The sequence below is a fragment of the Pseudorca crassidens genome, chromosome 15, assembly GCF_039906515.1.
Source record: "Pseudorca crassidens isolate mPseCra1 chromosome 15, mPseCra1.hap1, whole genome shotgun sequence".
Taxonomy (NCBI): domain Eukaryota; kingdom Metazoa; phylum Chordata; class Mammalia; order Artiodactyla; family Delphinidae; genus Pseudorca; species Pseudorca crassidens.
The window spans coordinates 27,075,332-27,088,898 of NC_090310.1; the positions used below are offsets into that span (position 1 = coordinate 27,075,332).

Sequence of the window (13,567 nt, forward strand, 5' to 3'; positions counted from 1 at the left end):
AGCCCTTCTTGGGAGTCTTCCCCTCCCAACACCCTCTCCCATAAGGAGCCATCTTAGTCACACACACACACCCCCACCGCCCCCAGTTTCCAGAAGATTCTCTATAGGAGTTCAAAACAGCCCTTGGACCCCTTTGAGCCCTGCCCTGCAGATGGCCTGATGGTCATGCGACCCGGTGTGGCTGGATTCCACAACGGTGGTTAAGCGTTATTTATTTCCTTAATGCACATGTATACACATACAGCTGTCTGGAAGGATTCCTGGGCTCGGAGGGGGTGTGAGTCAGGGCTCTCGGAGCACGCCTGCACGTTGGTGTCTGGGCCTACGTGAGCCCGCCCGTGCATATCAGCATTTAAAATTTAACAGCTTTATTATGGAAAATTTCAAAAATGTACAGAAATCAAGAGGTCCAGACAGTGATTCCCTCATCCCCACCCCTTGGCGTCATCATCAGCAATGTTTTGCAATCTTGTTTTATCACCTCCTTGCGGGCTCCCTCTCTTGCTTTTTTCCCTTTATGGCTGGAGTATTTGAGAGCCAATTGTAGACATCATACCATGCGTGCCATTAAAAAAAAAAACAAAAAAACCACACTTTTACTTCTGGGATAATTCTAGAGTCGCAGGAAATTGCTAAGACAGTACAGCGTGGTCCTACATACCCTTCACCCAGTTCTAATGGTTACACCTCACATAATTATGCTACAATATCAAAATTGACATTGGTAGAGAACACGCGCGTGTGTGTGCATGCGTGCGTGTGTGCATGCATAGTTCTGTGCCATTTTGTCATGTGTGTGGATTCACTTCACCACTATCACAATGAAGACTAGAACTACTCCATCATCACAAAGATCTCCTCATACAGTCACACCCGCCGCCCTGCCCCTGACCACCTCTGACCCCCTGGCAACCACAAATATGGTCTCCATCTCTATAATTTTGTCATTTGAGAATGTTATATAGATGGAATAATCTAGCATGTGCCCTCGGAGGTTGGCTTTTTTTTCCCACGCAGCACAATGCTCCTGAGATCCATCTGAGTTGTTTTGTGTGTCAGTGGTTCCTTCCCTTTTGTGGCTGGGGAGTAACCCACAACGTGGCCATGCCACAGACTGCTTAACCGTTCACCTCTTGAGAGGCGTCTGGGCTGTTTCCAGTTTGGGGCTATTCTGAATAAAGCTGCTGCAGGTTTTTGTATGGATATAAGTTTTCATTTCTCTGGGCTAAATGCCCAGCCAGGAGTGGGATTGTATAAATGTCTGAGTTTATGTTTAGTTTGAGAAATGGACAAGCGCTTTTCCCAAGTAGCTGTACAGGTTTATTGTTTGGAAGAGAGGCACCTATTAGGAGGACCCCAGTGAGGCTGCCCCAGGACCCTGAGCAGCCTGTGTGCTGTGCTAAGTTCCTTTCCCACAAGGGGCGTTTAGTCCCCTCTTTCCAGAAGAGACAGCCAAAGCCCAGAGCTAGCAAGTGGGAACATCAGAATTTGATTCCAGCCCCGTCTGGCTCCAAAGCTGCGGGGTTGGTACCCTCCCTTGCTGGGTGGCAGGAATCGGTGCGGAATGCCTTGGGGAGCGAGCAGTGAGCAGACCAAGGGAGTTGGGGAGGAAGAGCCTGGCCGGGGGAGCACAGACCCTGGTGAGAGGAGGGGAGACAGAAACTGCCCACTCTCGTTGCCAGGCTGAACCAGCTCCCGCCTCCTGGCCTTCACACTGGCCCTTCCTCTCTCCATCACAGATGGGGCTGTTGATCTGTTGCTAACTGGGTCTCCTTGGCCCCAGTGGGTGGCCCTGCCTTCCCTGCCATGTAGGTTCCTGCAGGAGGGGACTCCCCCCCAGCCCCATCTGTGCGCTGGGACCTCCAGCCTTCCCCTATCAGCCTGAGAAGGGTAAAGCACAGAAGACCTATTCTTTGCAATTCATCCTCCCCTGCAGCAAACTCTGAGCCTCTTTGCTGTGCTTTGGTGTCATGAAGATGCTGTTGGTGGCGAGGACGGCAACACTTACGGTTTCCCAGGCACTGTGGCCGGTGCTTGAATACGCGATTTCGTGTGATGGGCATGACCACCCTGTCGGCAGGCTTCATCACCACCGCTTTAGAGACACGCATGCAGAAGCTCCCACAGTTCACAAGTGGCAGAGCTGGGAGTCAGAACCGTGCCCTCTGACCCAAACTTGGGCATCTCCTGGCTGAGCCAGTTAGGACAGCCTGTCACCAATTCTGCTGAAGGAGTCTTATCTTTTGAGCCCAGGATGGGCGGGGCTGGGGCTCTGAGAGATCTAGACTCCACATGGGGGGTGGGGGGCCCGTCTTCCCAGCTGGGGGTCCATGGTGGTCCAGGTGGCAGTGCAGGGGCCCTAGGGATGAAGTCTCTGCCCGGCCCAGGGTTCCCGGCCTGCCCTTCTCCCCAGCTGGCCACTTCTTACCTTCCTAGCTGTGTGAGCCCAGGTAGGTGACTTAGAGTCTCTGAGCCTCCTTATCGCCTCCATGTGGGGAAGTCAGCCTTTCCCCTCCTGGGCTGGCCTAGCCCCCAGCAGGTTCCTAACCTGGAAAGTAGACAGTTGTTAGAAGGAGGACGAGTGGATTGGCATGTGAGCCCCCTGCCTGGGATCCCAGCCCTGGCCCTGGTCCCAACACTCACTGTGACCCTGGACAAGCCACTTTAGCTCCGGGCCTCTGTTTCCACTTAGCAAACATGGCTACCACGACAGGATTGAGCTGACTCGTGACGGCTCTTTGTGCACCATGATACACGACATAAATATGGAGCTTTTCTGTTCTATCAAACCACAAGTCTAGGGCTCTGTGTTTTTCCTTCTGAGCCTGCTTTGCTTTTGTGACTCCAATTTCATTTTTTAAAGTTGAGTTGGGCAAGTATCTTTCTCATCAGATCACATTTTCTGTACACTGGGGGAGTGGGGAACAGAATCCCCCCTCTGTGTGCTGGCTTTGAGTTCACTGGCATTTCCTGAGTACTTTGAGTGCCAGGCTCAGCGCTGGGGATGGAGACGGGAGCTGGGCCTGGTCTCTGCCCGCCAGGGGCCCACAGCCCACTGGGGGGTCAGGAGTGAACAGACCATCATGACACAGGGTGGTCTGTGGGGGGAACCTGGCAGGCCAGGTTAGGGAGAGGAGGACCTCTCAGATGACTTCCTTGGGACACAGAAGTCCAAGATGAGTCATAAAAGATTGAGTGGGAGATGGACAGGCAAAGAAGTGGAGAAGGGTGTTGTAGGCAGAAGGAACATCACAGGCCAAGGCCTGGAGGTATGTAAGTGCAGTCACACGCCCGCCCACTTCTCCATGAGTCCCAGCTGTGTGAATTGCCCACATCACCGTCCACAGCGCTTTCCCTGCTGGAGGCTGAGGTTTACTGTAAGACGGGCTGCTTCTATCATGCCCAGTCGGCACCTTGGGCCTGCGAAGTGTCTTTCTCTATCCTTAAAGATTTATGACTCCATCTGTCTGTTCATCCATTCAGCCACCCCTGCATCCGTCTCTCTGTTCGTCCATTAGTCATCTATTCATCCATCTATCCGTCTTGTCTGTTTATCCATCTATCCGTCTTGTCTGTTTATCCATCTATGCATCTATTCATCCATGCATCTGTGCATCTATCTGTTCATCCATCCATGCATCCGTCTGTCTATCTGTCCAACCGTCTATTCATCCAGCCAGCCAGCCAGCCATACATTCAACAAGTATTTATTGAGTGCTGACGACATGCCAGGCCCTGCTGGGCAGAGCCTTCTCTGGGGCGGTGCAGGGCAGGTGATGAGCAGACGTGAGCTGAGGTTTGCTTCACTCCCTGCCGGAACCCTGCCCAAGACGGGCGCAGACTTGCCCCTGGAGTCCCTCCCTCCCCGTCCTGGGCTGCCTGGTCTTGTTAGGAGGGAGGTGGCCCTCGGCTCCCAGCTTGGGAAACCGTCCCTGACAATCTGCTCTTGAGAGCGTCACCTCCTCAGACGAGGGTGAGGAAATCACCCCAGATCCCAGATCACAGACAGCTGCACACACCCCAAGGATGTGGGCTTCCTGCCACCCTGCTGAGAACCCCACCCTGGCTGCCTTTCTAGGGATGTTAACGTGGGCTCGCTGAGTCACTGCTGATAACGCTTTCAGCTTTGTCTCCCCGCCCCAGGCCTTTGTGTTTCCAGACAAAACCCTGAACGCTCAGCTGCCCATCCAGCATATCGATAGCCCATCCCAGCTGGTCCCAGAGCCTCACAGCAGCCTTTTTAGTTATGTGACTTAAAGCAAGTCCCCAGCAGTAGTGCTTGGGAAAGCCAGAGCTATCACGAACCTCCCTGTGCATCCCTGCTGGCGTCCTGAGCCCAGAGGTCCATGACCTGGGCTCCTATCTGGCCACTCAGAGATTTGGAAAATTTGAGTCCTGTTTTAAAGTAGGGCCATTTCACACAGAAATGTGAACGTCCGGCTTGTCCTGTAAACGGGAGGATTGGCCAACACTGCGCCCAGGTGCCAGCCTACGGGGGGAAGGGGGCTGGGGCTCAGCACGACTGCACGTTTAGGGGAATGTGGACGCCCTGGTATCCTGTTTCATGATGGAGAAAAGCGTGGAGGGAGGCAGGACTGAGTTGGTCAAGGTCAAGAGAGAAGGGCCAGCGCTGCCTCCTGCAGATGCTCTTGGTGACCCCTGGTGTCATGACGTTGCAGGGTTGGGGCCCACTGGGGTGGCTTTATTTCAGCTGGAGGGCCCAACCATTCCTTCTGGGAGGGGTGAGCTTCCTGTAAGGGAGTGAGTTCCCTGTCCCCCAACCTGGTGATAAATCCATCCTGGGCCGAGCATACAGCATGGGGAAGGTAAACCTCAGAAGCAGGGTCAGAAGGGACCTCCTGAGGCTTTGGGGTGTTGTGGGCCTGGATCTCAGGGGGCAGAACTGTGCTCCCCCGCTTTGAGATGGGAGGTGGGTTCAGAGTAAGACAGGTGGGCTTCAGAGGTGCTCTGAAGATGGGCCTGGAGGCTCTGAACAGAGCACCGTCTGTGGCTGGTAAGGGCCAGAGCGGTACCTCCAAGCCCCGATCCCTGGGTACATGGGGTGAAGCCTGACTTGGGCAGCGTGGATGAAGGTTTGACCCTGGGGGCATCCTGGTAAAGTCACTATAATTTGGATGCGTCATGGAAACCTGACTCTGTTATCACGGGCCTTGTCTTTGGGACATAATTTCTCTGATAAATGCTCGTTGCGTACCCACTTTGGGGGTCCTCAGTTCAATCAAAACACCATTCTTGCCTCAGGGGAAACACAGTCGGGGGCATAGGGAAGGCTTCCTGGAGGAGGTGGTACCTTGGTGGGAGTTGAGAAGGCTGCAGTGAGCATTTAGCCAGGTGAAGCCCAAAGGAGAAGGGGCCCAGGCAAAGGGAACAGAAGGGACAAAGGGAGAAGGCACTGAGGCATGATGGCTCCCAGCCTGTTGGGGACAGGAGGACTGAGGTGAATTGGCGCCGGGGACTGAGGCTGGTGCAGTAAGTGCTCATTGGAGGCTGGATCAAAATGGCCTTGTCAAGAGGCTCACGAAGTAGGAGCTAGAAATTTACCCTGATGCCAGTGGGGGGCAATGAAAGGGTTTTCAGGAAGGGAGCTGGGTGCGTGTTATAGAGCCCTCAGCTGGGTATGGAGAGTAGAGGGTGGGAAGCACCACTGCGATGCCGAGAGGTGGCCATGGGTGGTGAGGAGAGGCGAGATGCGGAAGAAGGAGCCCTGGGGACCACTGACCGGTGGGGATGTCTCCTCTCTGGGAGGTGGGGACACAGAGCCAAGATCTTGGGAGTGACAGACTCGGGGGCAGTTCCCTGGAAGCCTCTCCCCCAAACACCCTACGAAGAGGTCCTGAGATCACTGGTGTTACCAGGTACATGATGTAGGGAGGCAGGGAATAGTTTAGATCTGAAGGATGATGACGTGCACGTGTCGAGGGGAGAGTAGAGGCATCTTTGGCAGATGGCACAGCATGTACTAAGGCCCTGTGGCCACAGAGACAGAGAGGAGAAGGGCCAAAATGTGGCCTGAGTGGCCGAACAGGGAGCGAGGGATGAGATGAGGTGGGAGGGTACAGGCGCCAGACCACAGGGACACGGGGGAGCCACTGAAGTGCTTTAGGTGGTGACGCCATCCGATGTGTCTGCCATGGTCACCAGGCTGCAGGAGGTGACGTTCTTAGATCTGTCCAGGAGCTGGAGGTGAAAGGTGAACTCATATGACTCCCATAACCATAAAAAATCCTGAACTGCATATACATCATATGTATTCATTTCCTTGGGCTGCCGTGACATGCTGTCACAAACAGGTGGCTTAAAACAACAGAAATTGGAAGAAATACTGTTCAGTGTTAAAAAAAAAAATAAAAACAAAGAAACCCAGAAATTGTTTTGCTCGGAGCTCTGGAGGCTAGAAGTCTGAATTAAGATGCTGGCAGGACCACACTCTCTCTGAAGGGCTGTAGGAAAGGACCCTTCCTTGCCTCTTCTAGCTGCTGGTGTTCGCTGGCAATCCGTGGTGTTCCTCGGTTTGTGGCTGCACTGCTCCTTCGTCACATCATGGGTCTTCTTCCCTCTGTCTGTGTCTCTTCTTATACGGATCCCAGTGATTGGATCAGGGCCTATCCGAATCCACAGGGACCTCATCCTGACCCGATTATATCAGCAAAGACCGTATTTCCAAATATGGCCACATTCACAGGTCCCCAGGCTTAGGACGCAGACATACCTTTTGGGGAAGGACACAGTCATCCCACAACGTCAAAGGATCCTGATTTTGTTTCGAAAACACACACGTGGTCACTCACGTTCTGTTTCTTGACGTGGATGCTTGTGTTGCAGGAGTTTTCACTCTGAAAATTGAGCTATACATGTATGATCCGTGCATTTTTCTGCACATGTGTTCTGTTTCAGTTAACACATGAACATATACACACATGCCGAGAACGGAGGGTGGCAGCCACTGTACCATGATGTTAATAGAGGCTTCCCCTGGGTGATGGGTGTATGGATTCATTTCATTTTCTCCCCGGATGTCCCAAATTTTCTGCCATAAGCATGTGTTAACCTTATTGCATAATAAATCCATGTGTATCATAAAAGAAGAGCCGGGATGGAACCCTTACTCACCAGTCCTTCCCTGAACCCAAAGCTATTGTAACAGGAGGTGGGGTTTGAACAGGAATGTGGCCTGCCCTTAGAATCTGTTCCAAATAAATATTTTTAGCCTCATTACCCACTGCCTTCAAATGTCCTGCTTATGAGTTGTGGCTCTGATGATCCAAACAGACGTTCTTTGGAACTTGTGGCTTGGCAGTTACCTCACCTGTGTCCCCTTCCGGAGGGAGGATGAAGGTAATAATAGAACTGACCTCATGGGTGGCTGGGAGGCTTCACTGGAATAATGCACGTGAAACCTTCTGCACAGGGCGGGGCTGCCACGAATACCCTCCTGATTAGGAAATGCCCAGGGTACGGTGGCAGGCATCTCGGTGTCCTAGTTTAATGGTTCAGCTGGTCAGGGAAAAGTCCGGTAAATGAAACCTTGCCCCACTGCACATGGTCATCCCTGGGGAATGGTCGGGGGTGATGCGGGCCTCCCTTCGCGGCATGCTTTCCCGTTTTGCCCCGTTTTAATACAGCTTGGTGCTCTTCACCCGCTGGCCTCCTTACCTGTTGCAGCTGTGTGCTATTTCATCGCGTTTAAGGCCATGCGCTGCCATGACGGTTAAGTCATCACGGGAAGATTTAGAGGGGGCAGGTGGGGGTGAGGTGAGAAGGTGGCTGGACTAGAAGAGCCAGTGTTGGTGGGGCGAGGGGGAGGGGCTCTTCTTTCTGCCCTCCAGACCCCGCCCAATGCCATAGGCCCCATCCACTGCCATGGACCACGCCCCTGGAGATGGTGCCTCGCCAGGCCTTCGCTCCACCCGACCCGCAGCCCGAGGGCTTTGGAGTTTGAGCTGTGCCTTGTTTGGAACCTGGTCTTTCCTTTGGTAATATCTGTCCATATTACAAATGCAGAAACCCTCTGTCCCAGCTGGGCTGCTGCCCAACAATAATCCTACAAATAAACTGGAACTCCTGGGACATTATTTATGTACAAGTTATCCTTTGCAACATTGTTTGTAAAAACCAGATACTGAAAACAACCTAGACCCTCCATCAGTAGGGGGCTGATAAAAGACACTGGCCCACTCCATATAAAATGGAATACTGTACTCTGCTGTTGTAAAGAACAGTGAGAAACTGTCTCTAAGCTTTATTAGGTGAGGAAAGCAAGATTCAAGACAGTATATAGTATATACATCTTTGCATTAAAAAAAGGGAGGGCTGGGCTTCCCTGGTGGCGCATTGGTTGAGAGTCCGCCTGCCGATGCAGGGGACACGGGTTCGTGCCCTGGTCCGGGAAGGTGCCACGTGCCGCAGAGCGGCTGGGCCTGTGGGCCATGGCCGCTGAGCCTGGGCGTCCGGAGCCTGTGCTCCACAATGGGAGAGGCCACAACAGTGAGAGGCCCACGTACCGCAAAAAAAAAAAAAAAAAGGGAGGGCTGAGTATATATTTGTATCAGCTAATATTTGCATGAAGAAACTGTGGCTAACCACCGAATGACTAAACGTTACCTGTGGAGGCGGGGGTGAGACTTAGTGGTTGGGGCACACGGGAAGGGGAAGGGACACAGATTTGTTCATAGCCTGTTTTCTTTTTTGGGGACCCATGTGAACGTTCTAGTTTTCAAAATTGCTAATTAAAAAAAAGAAGTAGCATCTTTGAAACAAAGCACATTTTTAAAGCAGCAGCTTGGGCTCAAGTGTCCCATTGCATCTCACTTCAGCCTCTGATAGCTGTGTGACCTTGGGCAGGTTACTCAACCTCTCTGTTTCAGTTCCTTCATCCATGAAATGGGGGTAATAGCAGTTCCAACTTTGGGCTGTTGGGAGGATTAAATGAGATCAATGTGCCCAGTGCCTGGCATGCAGTAAGCGAATAACAAGAGTGACTTGATGGTGGCAGAGGGTCGGCTTTCTGAAAGCAGCACAGTTTGGAACAGGCCCCAAGAAGCAGGATGTGAACTCTAGCGCTGCTGTGAGCCCTCTTTCTCTGGTGTCTGTGTCTTCCCTCTGCCGCAGGGGCCCTGGCCTGATGGGAGCCACTTGTTACGTGACAGTGCAGTCTCCTGCTTCCCATCCCCTTGTTCAGTGCAGGCAGCATGGGGACATCTCACAGCCCTGAGTCCTGAGCGTGCATCTTCTGGGAAGCAGGGAGAAGGGGTTGAGTTCAAGCATGTGAGGATCGGTTGGGTTGCTGTGAACAGGGACTCAGAGTGGAGAGTGCCCTGGCTCTGGCCTCCTGCCCTGTCTGACCCATTGGCTCTGCTTCCTGGGAAGCATAAGTGTGAGGAGCCCAGGGTGTAGTTCTTGCATTGAACCCCACGACTGCCCACAGCCCTCATGCTGCATGGAGGATGCCAGCAGAGAGGGCACCGCCTGCCCAAGTGGAGCCGTGAACACAGAGTGAGCCAGACTCCAGCCCTCGGGTCAGAGGCCTTCTCACCTCCTGCCCAGGGAGGGTTTTTTCCAGAAGGTTCTACCCACCATGGCTTTGGGGGCTGGTTTCATTGACTAAACAGCCCCTGTGCCTCACTTTGTTCACCTGTGAAATGGGGGTGATTGCCCTCCTGCCTCCTCTTCTTGAGGATAAGGTGAGGCTGGCTGTCACTTTGGAGGGACCAGGGGACCTGTGCCCTCATTTGTGTGTCTGCCTTTTTTTAAAAAAATTATTTATTTATTTATTTATTTATTTATTTTGGCTGTGCCAGGTCTTAGTTGCAGCATGTGGGATCTTCGTTGTGGCACGTGGGATCTTTAGTTGCGGCATGTGGGCTCATAGTTGTGGCGTGCAGGCTTCTTTGTTGCAGCATGTGGACTCTTAGTTGCAGCATGCGAACTCTTAGTTGCGGCCTGCATGCGGGATCTAGTTCCCTGACCAGGGATCAAACCTGGGCCCCCTGCATTGGGAGTGTGGAGTCTTACCCACTGGACGACCAGGGAGGTCCCTGCCTTTACTCAGTGGAGAGAGTCCTGAAGTCCAAGTCAATGTGGCTTCTGTCACGTGACTGCCTTTAAAGTGAAGTGGACTTGTCTACTACATGTAGACCTGTAAGACACAGCTCCAGACTCAGGTGTCTTGGAATTTGAGTTTTGTATAAATTCGTTCCATTTCTGTTGATGCCTCCATCCTGCCAGGCTGGTGGGAACGTTTAGCCTTGGTTTGTCAGGGCTAACCCACCTGTGGGAGTGCATGCTGGGCTGCACGGGGCGTGTCAGTGGCCCCTTGAGATCTGGAGGTTTGGAGCTGCTTGGAACAGGACCTTGTGGTCAGGGTCATCCGTTTTCTCTCTTGTGGTCTCTCTGACACTCAGGAATCAGAATGGGTGTCCCTTTCTCTTCTTCTTCCTCTACTCAGCATAATCTTTATCCTATTGCTTCCAACATGTTCCTGGTCCAAACATGGTGGCCTGGCCTCAATTCCCTGGAGGCCCAGAGGGCTAGAACAGGGGTTGGCAAACTTCCTGTAAAGCACCAGATAGTAAATATTTCAAGCTTTACAGGCCGTAGTATAATCTCTGTAGCAACAACTCAACTCCGCCCCTGTGGGTCAAGAGCAGCCCCAGACAATACATAAGCAAACGGGCATGGCTATGTTCCAATAAAACTTTATTTACAAAAATAGCGTAGCAAAAGAAGCAATCAACTTGGGAAACAGTTCAAGAAATTAAAAACAGGGAGATTGGGATTGACATATCACAGTACTGTATATAAAATAGATGACTAATAAGGACCCACTGTATAGCACATGGAACTCTACTTAATGCTCTGTAATGGCCTATGTGGGAAAAGAATCTAAAAAAGAGTGGATCTATGTATAACTGATTCACTTTGCTGTACACCTGAAACTAACACAACATTGTAAATCAACTCTACTCCAATAAAAATTAAAAAACAAAACAAAACTGGAAGTGCCACATGATCCAGCAATTCCACTTCTGTGTATGTATCCAAAGGGACTGAAATGAGGATCTCGAAGAGCTATCTGCAGCCCCATGTTTGCTGCAGCGTTATTCCCAACAGTCAATATATGGAAACAACTTAAGTGTTCACTGACAGGTGGCTAGATTAAGAAAATGTGGAATATACGTACAATGGAATATTAGTCAGCCTTAGAAAAGAAGGAAATCCTGCCATTTGTGACACCGTGGATGAACCTGGAAGACATGTTGAATGAAATAAGCCAGTTACAGAGAGATAGATACTGCATGACCCACTTATATGAGGAATCTAAAATAGTCAAACTCACAGAAGCAGAGGGATGCTTGACAGGGGCTAGGGTGACAGGGAAAGTGGGAGTTGCTGTCCAGTGGGTATAAAGTTTCAGCTGTGCGAGATGAATAAATTGGAGAGATCTGCTATATAACATAGTGCCTGTAGTTAATAATAATGTATTGTGCACTTAAACATTTGTCAAGAGGTAGATCTCATGTTAAGTGTTCTTATCACATTAAAAAACAAAAACACACAAAAACCCCAAATCAGCCTGTAGCTGGCTGCTCCCTGGCCTCGACCTTTGCAAGCCAAAGCCTTTATGTAAAAACCCAGAAAGTGTTCCCGAAGCACCGTTGTACTTCTCCTGGAGGCCATGAGCAAGGGCAGGCTCTTTGCTTAGAAAAAAAGGAAAAGGAGAAAATGCCCAGAGGATTGAGACTTTCGTAAGTCAAATACTCCCTAATTTACCTTTCGGTGGGGGCGTGGGGGCGGATACATTTTCCTACAGTGATTTGCCTAAAGCTACCTGTGATTGATCTGGGGTCATCAGATTCTCAAAAGCTCTTTTGTGACCGTCCTCAGTTCTGGTAAGTCCCAAGCATTCCCAGATGTGTGACTAAGGCCTCTCAACGAAAGCCAGTCTGAGGTGGAGTCCTGGTCACATCACTTTCTGCCTTTGTGACATTAGGCAAGATACCCTGCTTCTCTTTGTCTTGGTTGCCTAATCTGTAAACTGAGGAAAGCCACACCACCTCTGCTCAGGGTTTTCCCAAGGCTCACATGACACAGTATCTGTCAGATGCCCGGCACCGAGCCTGGTGCAGGTGGGTGTTTAACGAATGGGAATTGACAACCCAGCCTCACGTTCTAATTATCTTGGGGAGAGACTTTAAGGCAACCGGTAAGAGAGATGCTTAGAAGTAGAAATGGCAGGATTCAGCAAGTGAAATCATTCAAGTCCCGCTTCATTCTGTGTGTCTATGGGCTCGCTATGTAACTTCCCTGAGCTCAGTTTCCGCATCTGTGAAATGGGGATAGTGAAGAGGACCAACTTTTAGAGGACTTCAGTGAAACAGTGCACAGTGCCTGGCATGCAGTCAGTACTTAATAACTGGGAACTGTTTAGTGTTAACCTCTGCTGGGTCCCTTCCTCACTGCCATGTGCTTATGTTGACTCATCTGGGTTTCCCTAGCAGCCAGTAACCCCTGTAGACAGGCTCCAGGTCTTGGCTGGAGCAGCGAGGGTGCTCCATCCCTCGGATCACTCAGGGAGAGGGTCTTGTGCTGAGGCTTCACTCTCCCAGAGCCTGGACACCAGCATCTGCTGGAATTTATAAAATCATTTCATCTTCATCATCTCTGTTTGCACAGCTACCTGCTACCTATGGCCAATAGTCCAGGCTTTCCACTGTGATAGATGTGTTCTGAGTCCTTTAAGAATTTTTTTTTGGTTTAAAAAAAATGAGTTGATTTCAAGAAAAATATTAAGCAAAGAAAGAGTACCGGAGGAAAAACGTGATTCAAGTTTGGGAAGGCCTGGAATAGTGTAGAGAGCAGGCCTGGGTAAACATGGTGGGGGGGGATCGGGGTTGGTGAAATAGGACCCAGATTTTGCAGGGGGACAGGGTGATACTTCAAGGACTTCTACTTACTTAACATCTCCAGGCCTCAGTTTCCTCATCTGCAAAATGTGGGAGGTGATGATGGTGAGAATTCATTGAGGTCAAGCACATGAAAGGCTTGGCACGTCTAACACTCAGGTGTTAATTTTTAGGGCAGGGAGGGGAGCTGAATGTGACGTGGTGTCCTGCATTGGGTCCTGGAACAGAAAAAAGGGCATTCGTGGAAAAACGGGGGAAATCCGAATAAAGTCTGGAGTGTATGTAGTTATAATAATGTACTGATATTAAGGGCTTAGTTTTGACAAAAGCTAAGTCACGGGAGATGTTAGCATTAGGGGAAGCCGGGTGAAGCGTGTGCGGGACCCTCTGTACTGTCTTTGCGACTCTTCTGTCAATCCTAAATGTCTCCAAAATAAAGTTTATTTACAAACATCCAAATGAATGGGGGCCAAATGCTATAATCAGAGAAGGGAGGTGCTAAGTCCAGCTTAGGAAATTAGGGAAAGGCCTTCCGGAGAACAGGAAGGCTGAGTCTCAGAGGAGGAAAGGAGGAGGGAACAGCTATCTCTGGGGGAAGAAGCAGGAAAGCGAGCCCTTCCCAGCCTCCTAGCCTTTGCATTTGT

The 13,567-nt window shown here is 51.0% G+C and overlaps 1 long non-coding RNA gene across 1 annotated transcript; it reads right to left on the reverse strand.

Moving 5' to 3' along the window:
- Positions 1–381: 381 nt before the first annotated feature.
- Positions 382–7,927, reverse strand: LOC137207129 (uncharacterized). Its single transcript, XR_010934948.1, has 4 exons — positions 7,675–7,927; positions 6,731–6,854; positions 2,429–2,548; positions 382–521 (listed from the first exon to the last, which is right to left on the reverse strand). It is a non-coding gene; the product is annotated as an uncharacterized lncRNA (long non-coding RNA).
- Between the last annotated feature and the right edge of the window lie 5,640 nt (positions 7,928–13,567).